The sequence below is a fragment of the Morone saxatilis genome, unplaced genomic scaffold, assembly GCF_004916995.1.
Source record: "Morone saxatilis isolate NCDOM2014 unplaced genomic scaffold, NCSU_SB_2.0 Contig24, whole genome shotgun sequence".
In the NCBI taxonomy this organism is placed as follows: Eukaryota; Metazoa; Chordata; class Actinopteri; family Moronidae; genus Morone; species Morone saxatilis.
In genome coordinates this window covers 10,370,399-10,374,503 of record NW_023339807.1, presented here as the reverse complement: position 1 = coordinate 10,374,503, position 4,105 = coordinate 10,370,399, and positions in this window count along the sequence as shown.

Sequence of the window (4,105 nt, the reverse complement as noted above, 5' to 3'; positions counted from 1 at the left end):
CTGCATGACATGCACTTTTCTGTCCCCTAGTATTCCCTTGTCCTTTAATTTCACAGGCGGTAGGGTGAAACAAAAACTAAACGAGGAAAACACAATACAGATTGAGGACAGAAATGAAGAGGAGTAGAATTTTCAGTCAAAACTCAATATAGTGGTATAGAAACCCAACCACCAACTGGCGTTTATGGCAGTGTTGTTTGCAGAGCAATGCAGACACACCAGTGCAGAGGTATAAATGCTCATAACTGCATAACTGCTCAAGGAAACTTGCACAAGCTCTGGCGTAGCCTCAACGTAGAGTTGACGTACAACTATAAATCAGCCTTTAGGACCCACTTTAAATGCTGAAATGCTTTGTAAATTACTCCTAGACCACCTTTCTAGAGTTCTAACATTAGAAAAAAAACCTTAAAATAAGGGTTATGTCAGTACTAACCCAAACATACTTTTAGTCGGATGTGTTGTGACTACTGACCCTCATTTATTTGTATCTTTGACAATGTAATAAGTTACTGAAACAGTAAAATGATGCTAAAGCTTTGCAACACTAACACTCATTAAAAATGTATTACAGTGTTATTCAGTTTGTTGCATTTTGCTAGTAGCTATACAGACAAGGTTTGTGGGGTATCTGTCTCACCAAAAAGCAAATATGGTTGTGTTATCCTGTATCTATCAGAACATCAGCAATCATACTAAACTGCGCTTACTGGTTGTAAGAATGAATAAGGTTTGAGGTTTCATCCAAAATTCTAAGTTGTTTTTCTCTGTCTATTCTCTATATGTTCTTTCTTTCTTTCTTCCCCCCACATCCCCCATTTCTCTTCCTTTGACCCTGACCCTGATATTGACTGACTGCACCATCAAGCCCCTGAAAGAGCATAGCTCAACTTTCGTTATGTCAAAACCATCTCTGTGTGTGTATGTGTGTGTGTGTGTGTTTGTCATCCATTCTCTGAAGGAGGTAGTGAATCTCAAGAGATGTGAACCACACACACATACTGCCGCCTCATCACCCAAGGTTCACTCCTGGGACCCTTCCATGTGTGTCATCCATGCAGTATGCCTGGGGTGGGTTAGGAGGTGTCTCAAGAGAGGTATGACACACACACACACACAGACACACACACACACACATATGGGCACCCAGGAGTAAAGGTTGGAGGAGACAAGGTGACACCATGTCTCTCTGATACCTGGTTTCTGTCAGAGCTTAGTGACAACTGGTCACCTCTGACTGGACACACACACACACACACATATGTAAATAATACACACAGATGAGCGTGGGCATCTTCCCAACAACACACATACAAACACAGCGTGCAGATGAACTCTGTTTTCACATAGATACATAAATACAGATAGAGGCAAACACATCCAGGCACGCAAATCCCACTGTAAATACATAATTTCTCATTTAAGCCCACTCTACAGCAAGCAAGGTATAGTTGGTCACCTACTGCAATGATAGAGATCGTAGTGTCTCACAATGTGGCACTTTCCACATGAAGGTCAGATGCCAAATGTCACAAGTACTTTAATATGCATGTGCCACATGAAGTGTGTAGCGCTGTTAACTCTCAGAATGAAAGCGAGAATATTATACCTTTGTCAGCAGCCTGAGCCTTTACGCCTCGCTAAAGCTTGTTCATTATATGCCTGTCACTCTTTTAGCATTCAACGTTAAATAACAGGGTTCTCATTTATACATACAGTACATTAAATTAGATGATACTGTAATTGAGAAATGTTGAAATATAATTAGAAGTAATTGTGCTAAAAACGTTTCCATTCAATATTACTCACATATACCAGAGTTGGACACTTATACAGGCTAATACAAAACATATGGAAAACCTGTGTGATAAACATTAATATTTTTCTTTTATGAAACTATATATGAGAAAATGAAAGTAAGTATAGATAATTTAAAGTACTATTTCATTTAGAGTAGCTGTTGACATGCTGCATTGACTACATTGCTTTGCCACACAGATTCCATCTCTTTATAGAGACAGAAATATAGATTGTATCTACAAAGCTATGCATGTGTGACAGTGTTGCTATGCAACAAATACATTTTTGGGTGATAAAAGGATGCTGTAAGAAATGAAAACGAATTAACTAAACACCTTAATAATAAGTACAGTTACACTGATGTCGAAAAATATGGTCATTAAATATTCTGCAGTGCCTTTACACATATTCTCTCGTAGGATCATATGCCCTCATAACATTGTGCAATTATAAAAAGTATTTGTAAATTAAGTGATCTTACATATTGGTTTGTCACACATGCCTTTCTGAATGTGTGTGTGTGTGTGTGTGTGTGTGTGTGTGTAGTCCACTTAATCACTACCTTGGTAGTTTGGCCCTGCTTGTATTTGCTCTCCCCTACAGAAACAACCTTGAAATGCGACAGATGTTCAAATTCACCTTGCTGAACTTCACAAATCAAAGCTGGACCACTAATAATGAGCTCTTGTCAGTTGAGGAAGAAGAGAGATTGTGGTGGTAAAATAAGTACACACACACACACACACACACCACCAATCATTAACAGCTAAGCTCGGGTCATACTTTGCAGCTGCTCTTTCTGGATAGGATAAGATAAGAGTCTGACTGCTGAGTGAGTGTGTGTGTTCTTGTGTGTGTATTTATGTCTGCATCTTTGTCTGTATCTGTGCCTGAAAACACCTGTTCAAACAAAGCTTTAGAAATACGACTGAATAAATACATTTCATATATACAGTAACCAGCCATCTGTCTATTATAGGGTTGTAAAAGACTGTGTTTTGAACATTGACTTTGATGAGAGTAAAAATATAATAAATCAAAGAACTTCATGCTATGCACTGTAGTTTACTGATACATGCTGCGGGCTCTATTGTCACGTGGGGGCATAATGTTTTCATGAATTGAAGTGGGGTTTTTTTGCCTGTCCCTGTAGAGTTTTGGTGATTCGCTGCTCACCAAAGTGGGAGAAGAGGCACAGCAGGGTATTACCCAATGGTACTTGTGGCTGTGGCTTTTTATTCTTGTTTTGCTCATATGTTTCACTTTCGTCATTCTGTGTTTATCCAGGAGACACCTCTAATTGCACAGAAGACATTTTTTAAATTACAATTATGGCAGTCATGCCATAAAGGCAGAGTAAAGAATTAAGATTCTTACCAATAACTCTAATCCACCCCAGCTCATATATGAATGCTTTCTCTTTCCGCTGATCCCTTTACAGCCACTGAAGGGGCAGGTATGTGGTCTTTAATTTGAGTGGCATGCATTGTCAAAGTGTGATTATACACACCAGATCCACTGATTATCTGGTTGCGCAACCAACATCAATCTGTTGCAAGATAACCAGGCATATTTCTGTGTGTATGTGTACATCAAACTGCTAAATTACAGTATATATTGGTATTCTACACAGGCTGCCAGTTTATACAGTGAAAATAAACACAAGTGTTAAGAGATGGTGACATCCATGTACTGTATTGGGACCTGAAATTCATTCAGTTCCATAACAAATCCTAAAACAAGTCAAACTTTTCTCGCTTCTTTACATCACTGACATCCCTTAGGACAGTCCAGTCTCACGATTACCTCTTCTGTATTCTCAATACTACAACACCTGTAGTAACCTGCTGTGTGTCTATTTCTCTTTAAAGGGTCTGATCAAGGTACTGCCTGAACATCACATTTTTAATTGCAAAAGAGGTCGACCTGTGACTAATGATATCATGGTGTGATAGAGCAGGATCATAATTGTTCATTTAACTGTGTTGGGTTTTGTTAAGGGTGTTGATTACAATGCCAAACATTCCCCATTTAATATTTCATCAGATTTTAAAAGCACTTTTCACTAAACTGAGTTTTATTTTAAAATATCTATCCTGCTTGTCCTTTCTATCTTTATTTCTTTTATTTTGCAATTTCTTTTAATAAGTTGACTCGTTCAGGTCAACATCTTTTGTAACGGATAAGCAAGTTATGATTCTAGCAGGCTAAACTCTAAGCAGGGTTTGTGACAGCCGGTCAATATACAGCTACATCAATATTTAATATGGGAAGATTTTAAGTTTTCATGAAACTGACTGGATGT